We start from the raw sequence: 14,333 nt of genomic DNA, 5'->3' as shown, positions 1-14,333 counted from the left end.
TTGAAGTATTATTATTTTTGTGTCAATATAAACTTTTGTCTTGAATCTTTCTAATCTGAATATTCATACCACAACTAAGAAGATTTGCATTGAAATTATGCCAAGTAGCACTCTGCATCAAAAATTCTCTTTTTATCATTTACCTACTCGAGGACGAGCAGGAATTAAGCTTGGGGATGCCTGATACGTCTCCAACGTATCTATAATTTTTGATTGCTCCATGCTATATTTTCTACTGTTTTGGACTATATTGGGCTTTATTTTCCACTTATATATTATTTTTGGGACTAACCTATTAACCGGAGGCCCAGCCCAGAATTGCTGTTTTTGCCTATTTCAGTGTTTCAGATAAATAGAATATCAAACAGAGTCCAAACGGAATAAAATCTTCGGGAATGTGATTTTCTCACCGAACGTGATCCAGGAGACTTGGATCCTACTCCAGGGGATCAAAGAGGAGGTTACGAGGGTGGGGGGCGCCCCCCTAGGGCGCGCCCCCTGCCTCGTGGGCCCCTCGGTGCTCCACCGACGTACTTCTTCCTCCTATATATACACATGTACCCCCAAACGATCAGAACAGGAGCCAAAAACCTAATTCCACCGCCACAACTTTCTGTATCCATGATATCCCATCTTGGGGCCTGTTCCGGAGCTCCACCGGAAGAGGGCCGTAATCACGGAGGGCTTCTACATCATCCTAGCCTCTCCGATGAAGTGTGAGTAGTTTACCTCAGACCTTCGGGTCCATAGTTAGTAGCTAGATGGCTTCTTCTCTCTCTTTGAATCTCAATATAAAGTTCTCCCCCTCTCTTGTGGAGATCTATTCGATGTAATCATCTTTTTGAGGTGTGTTTGTTGAGACCGATGAATTGTGGGTTTATGATCAAGTCTATCTATGAATAATATTTGAATCTTCTCTGAATTCTTTTATGTATGCTTGGTTATCTTTGCAAGTCTCTTCGAATTATCCGTTTGGTTTGGCCAACTAGATTGGTAGTTCTTGCCATGGGAGAAGTGCTTAGCTTTGGGTTCGATCTTGCGGTGTCCTTACCCAGTGACAGAAGGGGCAGCAAGGCACGTATTGTATCGTTGCCATAGAGGATAACAAGATGGGGTTTATTTCATATTGCATGAATTTATCTCTCTACATCATGTCATCTTGCTTAAAGCGTTACTCTGTTTTTAACTTAATACTCTAGATGCATGCTGGATAGCGGTCGATGAGTGGAGTAATAGTCGTAGATGCAGAATCGTTTCGATCTACTTGTCACGGACGTGATGCCTATATACATGATCATGCCTAGATATTCTCATAACTATGCTCAATTCTGTCAATTGCTCAACAATAATTTGTTCACCCACCGTAGAATACTTATGCTCTTGAGAGAAGCCACTAGTGAAACCTATGGCCCCCGGGTCTATTCTCATCATATCAATCTCCATCACTTTAATCTTGCTTTGCTTTTTTACTTTGCTTTTACTTTTTACTTTGCATCTTTATACCAAAAATACCAAAAATATTATATCTATCAGATCTCACTCTCGTAAGTGACCGTGAAGGGATTGACAACCCCTAATCGCGTTGGTTGCGAGTAGCTATCGCTTTGTGCAGGTACAACGGACTTGAGCGTGGCCTCCTACTGGATTGATACCTTGGTTCTCAAAAACTGAGGGAAATACTTACGCTACTCTGCTGCATCATCCCTTCCTCTTCGGGGAAAACCAACGCAAGCTGAAGACATAGCAAGGGCCGACCTCCTATGGCGCACCCTAAGGGGGGGATTCCTACTCCTAGTAGGAGTAGGTTTCCCCCCTTCCCTAGTTGGAGTAGGAGAAGAAGGAAGAGGGAGAGGGAGAGAAGGAAAGGGGGGCCGGCCCCCCTCCCAATTCGGATTGGGCCTGGGCCGCGCGCGCCTCTCACTTGGCCGCCTCCTCGTCTCTCCCACCATGGCCCATTAAGGCCCATTAACTCCCCGGGGGGTTCCGGTAACCCCCTGGTACTCCGGAAAATGCCCGAACTTATCCGAAACCTTTCCGGTGTCCAAACATAGCCTTCCAATATATCAATCTTTATGTCTCGACCATTTCGAGACTCCTCGTCATGTCCGTGATCACATGTGGGACTCCGAACTATCTTCGGTACATCAAATCACATAACTCATAATACATATCATCATCGAACGTTAAGCGTGCGGACACTACGGGTTCGAGAACTATGGAGACAAGACGTGTGCCGCCTGTGATGGCAGTGCGAGGGCGCAAGGCCAGGCTCCGCATCAGCAAAGGGTCCCGGTGGCCACCGCGGGCTGCCGCGCTTTCACCCCTGAACTGCATAGTGTCGCCTGGCAGGCAAGTTCAAGCCAGACCTGCCTCCGTGCTACGACGGCACCCCAACCCCGTGGAGTTCCTGCAGCTCTACGAGCTGAGCATCGAGGCGGCCAACGGCGACGAGAAAGTCATGGCGAACTGGTTCCTCATGGCTCTCGAGGATGGCGCACACTCGTGGCTCCTGAACCTGCCTCCAGGCTCCATCTCTTCCTGGAATGAGATGCGCGACCGTTTCGTCGCCAACTTACAGGGCACTCGCGACCGCCGTCTGGCCGCGGGTGACCTGTGCCGCGTCAAACAATAACCAGGGGAGACCCTCCAGAAGTACATCTAGCGCTTCAACAACGTTCATCTCAAGATCCCCAAGGTGACGGACGAGGCCATCATCTCTACGTTCTACGATGGCGTCCGCGACGTCAAGATGAAGGAGGAGCTCGCCATCCACGAGGAGCTGTGCACATCCCTGGAGCTGTTCAACCTGGCGACCAAATGCGCAAGGGCTGAGGAAGGGCGCCTTTCCCTTCTTGAGCTCCCAGCTACCGACCCGGAGGAGAAGAAAGCCAAGGCCAAGGACGTGAAGCACAAGGGAGCGGCCGTACTCGCGGCAGAGCCAGACACGAAGCGCGGCAGGGACCAGCCTGAGTCATCCAAGAGCAGTCGACCGTTCTGTGCCTTCCACAACGTGCACATCCACAACACCAACGATTGTCAAGAGTTTAGGGCCATTCGCGACGGACGCTTCGGTCGACGCCCCGAGCGCAACGACCGAGGCTATGGCTGAGGAGGAGGACGTGGCGCAGGACGCTGGGATGACCGCGGCCCATGCTAGGAGTGGCGTGACCAGCCTCGTGAGGACCGATGGCAGGATCAGCCTCGCGAAGGTGCCTGGAGGGATCAGCCTCATGAGGACCGTCCTCAGGGAAATGCTGGGCTTCCTCCACTGCCGCCACCACCAAGAAGGAACGACGACCACCACCAAGATGAGGGGGCTGGGGGCTTCCAGGAGCCGCGTGCTATCGCCTGCATCTTGGGCGGAGCTCAAGCCCCATTCTCACATCGTATCTTCAAGCAGTTTGCTCGCGAGGTGAACGCGGTCCTCCCCAAGCTCGAGGCTACACGCCCGCTCAGGTGGTCCAAGTGCGCTATTACCTTCAGCTCAGCAGACCAACTCAAGTGCGTGGCCACCGCTGGCGCTCTCCCGATGCTCTATTCACCCATCATCAGCAACGTGCAAGTCACCAAGACTCACATCGATGGGGGCGCAGGGCTTAACGTCCTGTCCGTCGAGATGTTCGACAACCTTTAAGTGCCCTATGATCAACTTCAGCCTACCAAGCCTTTATCAGGAGTGACCGATGGCTCCACCACCCCGATAGGACAGGTCCGCCTCCCAGTCAACTTCGGACAGCGTGACAACTACCACACCGAGCTCATCAATTTCGACGTCGCCCACATCCGTCTGTCGTACAATGCCATCCTCGGGTATCTAGCCCTGGCTAAGTTCATGGCGGTGACCCACCACGGCTACAATGTCCTCAAGATGCCAGGAAGCGGCGGGATCATCACAATCCCCTATGAAGAAAGAGACGCAGTGTGCTCCCTCGAGCGTGCCTTCCCAGCTGCAGCAATCGAAGACCCTGAGAGCAAGGGCAAGTACCCTCCTGAGGCCATCCCTAAGAAGAAGAAGCAGTTACTCCGTGCTGGGCCTCAGGAGAACGGCGCCGCAAGTGGCGCCACGTCAGGATCAGCGCCCGCACATGGGGCGCCTCCCTCTGTTGCATAGGAAAGCGCGCCCGACACGCTCCTCGGGCAAGGCTCGGGGGCTCTCTTCTGGAGGGCCCCAGACCTTGCTAACATTATGAGGGAGGCGCTCGGGCACCATTTGGAGGCATGCTTCGTGGCGCATTTCCCTCGGGAGGACACAGGGCGAGGAGCGCCCAGTGCTCAGGAGTTCATTACCAAGACCACTCAGGAACTGCAGGATGCGAGGGCCATGCGCGGCGATCGCCGCTCACCTGGAGCAGCTCCCCATCCAGGCGAGGATGCCGGGCTGCGCCTCTACATCGACGTCCCAGGGCTCAACAAGGCCGCGTCTCGGGAGCTCTTCTGGCCTTCGCGCGTGGGATGCTGCGAGGGCCCACCACACAACTACGTTCGCATTCCATTCGGCCTACCGAGCATGACATCCGCCTACCAACGCAATATGCACCGCGTCTTAGCGGCTCAGGAGGCCAGGCACCATGCAGTCCTGCCAGAGATGACGACAGTCCTCAAGGAACCGTGTCGGTGTCAAAACCGGCGGATCTTGGGCAGGGGGTTCCGAACTGTGCGTCTAGGCCGGATGGTAACAGGAGGCAGGGAACACGATGTTTTACCCAGGTTCGGGCCCTCTTGATGGAGGTAAAAACCTACGTCCTTCTTGATTAATATTGATGATATGGGTAGTACAAGAGTAGATCTACCACGAGATCAAGGAGGCTAAACCCTAGAAGCTAGCCTATGGTATGATTGTTGTATATGGAGTTGATTGCCTATGGACTACAACCCTCCAGTTTATATAGACACCGGATAGGGTTAGGGTTACACAGAGTCGGTTACAGTGGTAGGAGATCTTGAATATCCGCATCGCCAAGCTTGCCTTCCACGCCAAGGAAAGTCCCATCCGGACACGGGACAAAGTCTTCAATCTTGTATCTTCATAGTCCAGGAGTTCGGCTGAAGGTATAGTCCGGCTACCCAAACACCCCCTTATCCAGGACTCCCTCAGTAGCCCCTGAACCAGGCTTCAATGACGACGAGTCCGGCGCGCAAATTGTCTTCGGCATTGCAAGGCGGGTTCCTCCTCCAAGTCCTTCATAGAAGATTGTAAACACCAAGGGTAGTGTCCGGCTCTGCAAAATAAGCTTCCACATATTGCCATAGAGAGAATAATATTAACACAAATCAAATCTGCTGACGTATTCCGCAGCGCGTCATCACACTACGGCCAAGTCCTTTACTCGAATCGTTTTTACTTTTCCACCTCAGCATGTTTTGCGAGGCGGTTTCCTTGGCACGTCTTGTCAAAGCAGAGATCGTGTACCCCCTTTACGGGATTCTCATCAATACGGACGTGGGTAACCCAACCGCGCCATTTATCACGGCGCTTGGGAGGCAAGCGAGTTTTACTAGGCTGGTGGGGACGCACAACCGCATCCGCCCATATAAGGGGATAAGGATCCACCTTTTTACCTACGCCTTCTTCCTCCTTTGCCTATTCATCTCCTGCGCACTCGAGCTCCAGCGCCCAAGCCCGCACTTCCCACCTCAACCTTCTCCAGCAATGTCCGGAGTGGGAGGCAAGTGGATGGTCTCCTCCGTCACGGAGGGCCATGTCAAAAAGCTAAGGAAGGCCGGATACTTGTCCAAAGACATCGCGCACCGGCTTCCCGAGGAGGGGCAGCTTCTCCCCACCCCAAGGCCCCATGAGAGGGTAGTATTCCTTCCCCACTTCCTCCGTGGACTGGGTTTTCCACTCCACCCATTTGTCCGGGGGCTCATGTTTTACTATGGCCTGGATTTCCACGATCTAGCCCCAAACTTCGTCCTCAACATCTCAACGTTTATCTCGTGTGCGAGGCTTTCCTCCGCATCCGCCCCCATTTCGGCCTCTGGCTCAAGACCTTCAACGTCAAGCCCAAGGTGGTGTGCGGCAGCCAGGCGGAGTGCGGAGGCACCATGGCGGGCAAGATGGCCAACGTCCTATGGCTTGAGGGCTCCTTCGTGGAGACCCTGAAGGGGTGGCAATCGTGGTGGTTTTACATCACCGAGCCACGCGATCCGAAATGGATCGCAGCCCCCGAGTTCCGATCCGGACCCCCCACACGGCTTATGTCCTGGAAAGAGACGGGCCTGTCGTGGGGCGACGAAAAAGAGGTGACCGGACTGCAGAAATGCGTCTAGTCCCTGGTGAGCAAGCCGATCAAGCTCGTCAATGTAGTCCAGGTTATGCTCGTCCGCCGGATCCTCCCGTGTCAACAACGGGACTTTAATCTGTGGGAGTTCGACCCGGCGTAGCACCAAACCCTTAACAGGCTCTTCGACAAGACGTATGAAGACATCTGGAAGGTGCTAACCAAAGGCGCCAAGGCTCCCACATCCGCTTCCGAGGACCGCGGATACAGCTCGCGGCGTCACGCTAGCGAGGTAAGCTATTTTCACCTTTTACAGGATGTTAAGTTTTTTCATAGTTTGACTCTATGCAGGATCTAAACTCCCTCACCTTTGACAGGCTTGGCAGGCGCAGTCCGGATCGATTCACTGTCCGGCTCCCTTGCCAGAAGACCCAGCCCCTGCTCTCCTAGTGAAGCTGCTGGTTCCGGCGCCTTATGTGGTGCCGGAGAAGAAGGCCAAGAAGAAGAAGGCCACGGGGACTCGAAAGAGTATCCGTAATATGGTGGTGTCGGACTCGTCATCCGACGAGTCCGAGACGCCCTCTTCCCATGAAAACGAGGAGGAGGAAGAAGAAACCTCTCCCCCTCCAGCGGGGGGAGGAAAGAAGAGGAAGGCCGCCCCAACGGGGGAGGCCGAGGGGTCTAGGAAGAGGAAGACCCCTTCGCTGGACTACTCCCCGACGCCGAAGAGGACGAAGAGGAGTGGCCAGACAGGGCCAAGCGTCCAGCGAAATCGTAAGTTCGGATATCAGAGTAACTCATGATGTTCCTTTGTCGCGCAGCTTTCCCTAATGTCGATCATAATTATGCAGCCTGCTCCGGGCCGAACTCAACGAGTCGTCGAGCGGATCCCTGGATTCATCGGACGTGAACTCCGTTCCGCTCGCTGTCTCCCCCCACACTGTGGACGACGCCGAAGTGGCATCGCGACAAGCTCCGGGGCAGGAGGAGGTGGTCCTGGAGGAGCCGCAAGGCAACCCCCCGGACTCCAGGAGTAAAGGGGACAAGACCCCCCAGGGCTCCAAGTCCGTCTTTGAGCCGGATACCGTGCCGGAATCTTCAACAATTCCGGACCGCGGCAGGCGAACTCCTTCCAAGAGGAGCAAGCCTTCTAAGCCGGCAGCCTCCGTCCAACCGGAGGCACCGGACAATCTGCTGGAGGTGCTTGAAGGCGCCTCCATCGACGAGGAGCACCGTACTATTATGAGTACGGTGATCCAGAAGGTTCAGTCCGCCAAGAGCGGACTAACTGAAGCTTGTGCTAGCCTTCTAACAGGCTTCGAGGTAAGTAAAAATATGTAAAAATATTACCGCATAGACAGTAGCCCCTGATGCTCTGTTTGGCGTTCAGAAAGAAAAGCCGAATAGAGGATCTATGAAATTTCGCAGGAGTCTAACAATAAAGAGTCAATATGCGTATGCAGGCTTCGCTGCTATCCACTGCCGCACTGACGGCGGAGGTGGGTGTCCTGAAACAGGACCTCGAGCGGACCGAGCAAGAGCTCGGCCTGGCCAAGCGGCAGCTCGAGGAAAAAGAAGGTAAGAAGTACCTTATAGAAAAAGTGCCTATAGAGAGGCGTGATTGCAAAAAATAACATGATTGTACTGCTTATTGTAGGGGCCACGACTGAGGTGGCGACCCTCAAGCAGGCGCTATCCGAGGCCGAAAGGAAAACGGCCGCGGAGTGCACCGAGCGAGAGAAACTTGGGGCTCAGGTCGGCGAGGTGCAGCAAGAGCTTCAGGCTCTCATGAAAAAACATGATAGTTTGGAGCTTGAGTCAAAGACCCAAGCGTCCGAGCTCGCGGCGTCCCTTGAGACTGCCAAGTTTGCCAAGGCCGAAGCCCAAAAGGCCCTCCAAGAGTTGGAGGAGATGAGGAAGATAGCAGCGGGTAAGGCATTCTTCATGCAAAGCAGAAATATAAAAGTAAACTACTTGTTACTTACCCGAATCCGGAGCTGTCCAGGGGCATTCGCAGATCTTCCCCGCAGTGTATCCGACGCCGCCGCATTTTACCGAGCCGAAGAGGGCAGCTCGACGGAGAAGGTGTTCTGGTCTCAGTATGCTGAGGCCGGACACCCTGTGCCCCTGAGCGACCAGCTGAAACAGCTGGTCGAGCTCCACAAGGCGGCCGAACAGGCCATGAAGGGCTTCATAGTTTGGCTGTGGCCCGAAGAGGCCCTGCCTGGGAGCTACTTCGGGCTGGTGCGGCGGCTGGTGGAGGCCTGTCCAAGGCTCGAGGTCATCAAGCGGTCCGTCTGCATCGAAGGAGCCCGTAGGGCCCTTGCCCGTGCAAAGGTGTACTGGGGTAAGCTGGACGGTGAGAACCTTGTGAGGGATGGGCCGCCGCCGGGGAAGGAGCATCGCAATCCCGAGAACTACTATAAGGATGTTCTTGCGGATGCCCGCCTTGTGGCAGATGAATGTACCAAGGATGTAATTTTTGAATGAACTCGCTCGTGTTTATCCTGTGCGCTGAAAACTTGTTCATAGGCGCTAAGCAATGCTTGTTGAATTTAAAATATTATTTTCTGTGCGGCCGTTTATCAAAAATTGAGAGATGGCCAGTCGTCAGCTTCTGCCCCCATGCCACTAGTGCTGGGGTGTTTGGGATAAACCTAAGCGCTCTTTTTCCCATAGTTGGGTCCTTCGAGGGAGGCGCTCAGCATAACGAACCAGTCAATCGGACTATAATGCTTGAACACTCTCACTTAGCCATAGAACTTTATAATTTTAAATTTCGGCGAAGCCCCTAGTTCGGAAGACCGAGTTCGGGGCGCTATCCACGCCTTGGCCAGACAAATCCGGCTCCTCGCTCGAAGCGGCATAAGTCTTTAGGGACTCGAAAAACCTCTTGAACAGTGACCGGTCTCTCGCCTCATCATGACAGTCAGTTTTAGCTTTCTCCACTGAGGTGCTTAACCCAGCTCAACCGGGGCACAATCGCAGTGGTTCTCCTAGTGCTACCTTAGCCGATATAGCGGAACGTAAGGCACCAAAACATAGGAGCCGGGCAAACCCAACTATTGACCCAAATCATGATTCGGAGCCGATGCATATAGTGCTATAAGTTCGGAGTGCCGCACTTGTGAAAGTGTACGGACTTCTCACGCCATATTGAAGGGTACTGAAGCCCCTGGCGTATTTGCCGTACCACCGTGTACGGGTGCAACATGTCATTAATGAACATATATAAAAGAGAGTAATGCAGAAAATAGACAAAGGCTATGCATTGTTTATAGAGAGGCTATTTATCAAAGCCGAATGATACAAATAGTGCGGTAAGCAAAAGATATTGGACTAGTTAGTATGTCCTGACCAGGGGCAGGCCGCGGAATTGTATTTAAAACAGGTATACCGCTCGTAACAGAGACCACCTGGGAGTTCCATAATGCGGCATGGCTTGTCTGCCTCCCTGGAGCTTGCATCGTTTGTGCGGCAGTCGAATTGCCGAACAGGTCGTCCGAAGTATGGAGTCTTGAAAGTAAGAAAAAATTAAAAAAAGAATCCGGTAGCCCCTAGTACGTTTTAAGCCGTATTTTGGGCCTGCCGTTACTGTGCCCCTTCCCCTGTGCCCATGGTATTTCAAGGGCGTAGTTATGTACGCGAGGTACTGGTTTCGCTATGTCGCGAAAGCTGGGGTTGGGGCCGCATTGCTACGCTTGCTCAGAGTGTGCCAGGCGGTCCTGCTGTGGGCTACTCCAGGCGCGCTTGGTAGTGTCTGGCTTTTTAATGGCCGGACTGGAGAATTGCCTGAGAAGGCTACTTTGTACCTCCGCTGTGAGAGCCGCCGTATGCTCCTCCGTATGGAGGGAGCGTTCGGTGTTTCCATTGACCGTAATTACTCCTCGAGGGCCTGGCATCTTGAGCTTGAGATATGCGTAGTGCGGCACCGCATTTAACTTTGCGAATGCGGTTCGTCCGAGCAGGGCGTGATAGCCACTGCGAAACGGGACTACATCAAAGATTAACTCTTCGCTTCGGAAATTGTCCGGGGATCCAAAGGCCACGTCAAGTGTTACTGAGCCTGTACAGTTGGCTTCTACACCTGGTATAACGCCTTTAAAGGTCGCTTTTGTGGGCTTAATCCTTGAGGGATCTATGCCCATTTTCCGCACTGTATCCTGATAAAGCAGGTTCAGGCTACTGCCGCCGTCCATGAGGACTCTTGTGAGATGAAATCCGTCGATGATTGGGTCGAGAACCAATGTGGCGAAGCCGCCATGACGGATGCTAGTGGGATGGTCCCTTCGATCAAAAGTGATCGGGCAGGAGGACCATGGGTTGAACTTTGGGGCGACTGGCTCTATCGCGTATACGTCCCGTAGCGCACGCTTCCGCTCCCGCTTGGGAATTTGGGTTGCGTATATCATGTTCACCGTCCGCACTTGTGGGGGAAAGCCCTTCTGTCCATTGTTGTTCGGCGACTTGGGTTCCTCGTCGTCGCTGTGCAGCCCCTTGTCTCTGTTTTCGGCCCTTAACTTTCTTGCCTGCTTGAACACCCAACAATCCCTGTTAGTGTGATTGGCTGGTCTTTCGGGGGTGCCATGTATCTGGCACAAGCGATCGAGTATTCGGTCCAAACTGGACGGGCCCTGAGTATTCTTTTTGAATGGCTTTTTCTGCTGACCGGATTTATAGCCTTTGAATCCGGCATTGACTGCCGTGTCTTCATTGCTGTCGTTGTTAACGCGGAGTTTTTGCTTATTTCGATGTGTCCTGCCACTTTTGTCCTTGGTATCCAAATTACCAGGGTTCTTTGATAAGTTGTTACTGCGAGCTAGCCAGCTGTCTTCTCCCGCGCAAAAGTGGGTCATGAGTGTTGTGAGGGCTGCCATGGATTTCGGCTTTTCCTGTCCCAGGTGCCGGGTAAGCCACTCGTTGCGGATGTTATGCTTGAAGGCTGCTAGGGCCTCTGTGTCCGGACAGTCGACTATCTGGTTTTTCTTTGTTAGGAACCGTGTCCAGAATTGTTTGGCCGATTCCTCTGGCTGCTGAATTATGTGGCTTAAGTCGTCGGCATCCGGCGGTTGCACGTAAGTGCCCTGGAAGTTGTCGAGGAATGCGGCTTCCAGGTCCTCCCAAGAACCGATTGAGTCTGCTGGCAAGCTGTTAAGCCAATGCCGGGCCGGTCCTTTAAGTTTGAGCGGGAGGTATTTGATGGCGTGTAGATCATCGCCGCGTGCCATGTGGATGTGAAGGAGATAATCCTCAATCCATACCGCCGGATCTGTTGTGCCATCGTATGATTCGATGTTTACGGGTTTGAAACCCTCTGGGATTTTATGATCCATTACTTCATTCGTGAAGCATAGCGGGTGTGCGGCGCCTCTATACTGGGCTATATCACGACGCAGCTCGGAAGAGCTATGTCTGTTGTGTTCAGCCCGGCCGGATTTGTTGTATCCGGAGTGAAGATTGTTGTCACATGCCGTAGGGCGCCTGCGCGATCCGTAGATCGATCTTGTTTGTCTTGCCTTATCCTCTAGTATGTCTCGCAGGTCGGGCGCATTTTCCCGTGCCTTAGTTGAGCGGCGTCGGGGCATGGCTTGGGTGGAGGGCCGAGAGGCCTCTCTGTCGCGGCCGCGAGGTGGCCGGTCTGCCATGTCATGCGTTGGTGATGTAGGTGCTTCCTCCTCTGATCGGGGCAGCGGCCTGCACTTCGGGTAACTCTTGGAGGGGCATTCGAGTTCATACACTTCGGCCGCAAGGACTTCAGTCCATCTGTCAGCTAGCAAATCTTGGGCAGCTCTAAGCTGTTGCTGCTTTTTCTTGAGGCTACTTGCCGTGGCTAAAAGCCTGCGTTTAAAACGCTCTTGTTCGGCGGGGTCTGATGGTATGACGAATTCGTCGTCATCGAGGCTTACCTCGTCTTCGGAGGGAGGCGTATAGTTATCATCCTCGACCTCTCGGTCTGCCGCTCTTTCATGAGGGCTGGCTTCTCCATCTTCCTGTGCCAAATCTTGCTGAGGTGGGTGTTCTTCGGCGCTATCCGGGGTAGTATTATTTCCCGTGTTGGAATCACCATTTTTGCTTTGGCGGGATTTAGAGCGGCGCCGCTGATGCCGGCGCTTTGGCTGTTTCTTGGGGGCGTCATCCCCCACTGTTCCATCGCCATCTCCATCTTTTGGAGTATCCACCATATATATGTCATATGACGAGGTGGCCTTCCAGCGCCCTACAGGTGCTGGTTCCTGTTCGTCTCCTACATCGTCGTCCATGCCGTCTATGTCTTCGGAGCTGAAGTTAAGCATGTCGGTTAGATCGTCGACAGTGGCTACAAAGTGGGTGGTGGGTGGGTTTTGAATTTCTTCATCGTCCGTATCCCACCTTCACTGACCGTAGTCCGGCCAGGGCTCTCCTGATAAAGAGAGAGACTTAAGAGAATTCAGGATGTCGCCGAAAGGCGAATGCTGAAAGATGTTTGCGGCGGTGAAATCCATTATCGGCGCCCAATCGGATTCGATTGGCAGGGGCGCGGGGGGTTCGGAGTCCGGAGAGGAGTCCGGCTCCTTGGAGTCACGAGTCTCGCAGAGTGTGGGGCTGGTGTTCGGCTCGATCGCCGTTGGGATCGCAACCCCCGAGGCGGCGTCCAACCACCCATCCTCGATCGGTGCAGTTGGCTTCGAATTAAGGGTCGGAGCCGATGCGGGTGCGGCCTCCAGGGCACTGTTCGGCGGCAGAGCTAGATCATGCTCGTCGTGACAATGCGGCGCGCTCAGCAGTGGCTCGAATCCGTCGAAGATCAAGTCCCCGCGGATGTCAGCCGTGTAGTTTAAACTTCCAAATCTGACCTGACGGCCAGGGGCATAGCTTTCGATCTGCTCCAGATGGCCAAGCGAATTGGCCCGCAGAGCGAAGCCGCCGAAGACGAAGATCTGTTCGGGGAGAAACGTCTCACCCTGGACCGTATCGTTGTTGATGATCGAAGGAGCCATCGGGCCTAAAAGCGACGACACAGAGGAACTCTCAATGAAAGCACCAATGTCGGTGTCAAAACCGGCGGATCTCGGGTAGGGGGTCCCGAACTGTGCGTCTAGGCCGGATGGTAACAGGAGGCAGGGAACACGATGTTTTACCCAGGTTCGAGCCCTCTTGATGGAGGTAAAACCCTACGTCCTGCTTGATTAATATTGATGATATGGGTAGTACAAGAGTAGATCTACCACGAGATCAAGGAGGCTAAACCCTAGAAGCTAGCCTATGGTATGATTGTTGTATATGGAGTTGACTGCCTATGGACTACAACCCTCTGGTTTATATAGACACCGGATAGGGTTAGGGTTACATAGAGTCGGTTACAATGGTAGGAGATCTTGAATATCCGCATCGCCAAGCTTGCCTTCCACGCCAAGGAAAGTCCCATCCGGACACGGGACGAAGTCTTCAATCTTGTATCTTCATAGTCCAGGAGTCCGGCTGAAGGTATAGTCCGGCTACCCGAACACCCCCTAATCCAGGACTCCCTCAAACCGCCTGGGCCCATGGAGCCTCCCGAGGTTCGGGGCCCCGGTGGCTCGTGTGGAGCAACCCCTTCGTCGCGTACCTTCAGCTGCCCCAACATTCCTTCATCAACAGAATCAGGTGACATTTTCCAAGTTTATTTAGCTGGGAGCGCCCTCAGGGCTGCATCATTCCCAGGCCGCGTGGGTCCATCCCTGTGGCATGTATCGCTTCTTGTTTATGTATTTAGCTTACCTTGCTGGGGGCGCCCCTCGGGCTGCATCATCCCCAAGCCGCTCAGGCCTGACCCAGTGGCATGTTTGCTTTCCATGCTTAATCTATCTATGACTATCACCTGCTTGATTGTCACCTACCACGGGAGCCGCACGCCGGCCGTCTTTCTTTAGGACCCTTCGCGTGAGAAGGTTAGGCACGGCGTCTGTGCTCGGGCCCGTCCCTCCAGCGTTGATAAATCCAATGGCTGAGCTCTATCTAGCGGGCCGGCCCCGTTCACGTCACCTCCTGGGGCTGTCGGTGCTTGGCCTTCTCACGCGATAACCTCAGGAGATTCGTCTGGCGCAGGTTGTCTAACCACCTCGCAGGGCCACCAAAACGAACAAGAATCAAGAC

General features: G+C 53.7%; 1 pseudogene; it reads left to right on the top strand.

The window, feature by feature from the left end:
- Positions 1 to 4,111, top strand: part of LOC147959247 (uncharacterized) — a 43,058-nt pseudogene extending 38,947 nt beyond the window's left edge.
- Positions 4,112 to 14,333: the final 10,222 nt, after the last annotated feature.

The sequence above is a fragment of the Triticum urartu genome, chromosome 7A (assembly GCF_056163025.1).
Source record: "Triticum urartu cultivar PI428250 chromosome 7A, HENAU_Tu73, whole genome shotgun sequence".
In the NCBI taxonomy this organism is placed as follows: Eukaryota; Viridiplantae; Streptophyta; class Magnoliopsida; order Poales; family Poaceae; genus Triticum; species Triticum urartu.
The sequence above is the reverse complement of the archived record's forward strand: the minus strand, read 5'-3'. Positions and strand labels throughout refer to the sequence as shown.